The sequence below is a fragment of the Rhea pennata genome, unplaced genomic scaffold (assembly GCF_028389875.1).
Source record: "Rhea pennata isolate bPtePen1 unplaced genomic scaffold, bPtePen1.pri scaffold_33, whole genome shotgun sequence".
Lineage (NCBI taxonomy): Eukaryota > Metazoa > Chordata > Aves > Rheiformes > Rheidae > Rhea > Rhea pennata.
The window spans coordinates 987,171-987,629 of record NW_026907680.1 but is presented as its reverse complement, the minus strand read 5'-3'; positions in this window follow the sequence as shown (position 1 = coordinate 987,629).

Below are 459 nucleotides of genomic sequence, written 5' to 3'. Positions count from 1 at the left end.
GACACTTGGGGGAATGGCGGAGGGTGACCCTGTAGCCTTGTGTGTCTTGGAGGGTGATGTTTCCCTTGGACACAAGGTCCTGAGGAGCTCTGAATGCCTTTTAAGCTCTGCCACGAGGACTAGGCCTCCCTCGCTGGTTGGGCAGACAAGAGCAAGTGCCTGGCAGAGCCTGCTCTTGGCTTTCTGCCCCCGCTGCCTCTGCTTCCAGCTTCCAGATCTTTGGGCAACTCAATGTAATTGGTCCTTCGGGAAGAGGAGGGCCTTTTCCCCTAGCCCATAGATGAAAGTAAGGAGAATGCTGCTCCTCTGTGGAGAGCAGGGCTGGGTGTCTCAGGGCAATTTTGGAGGCTGAGGAAGAGTCTGCATGCCCTTGTCAGGCCTTGTGAGGAGCTAAGTGGAAAAGCTCAACTGGTGCGAGGTGCAAGAGGGGTGTGCAGGGAATGCTGCTGGAGGGGAGGA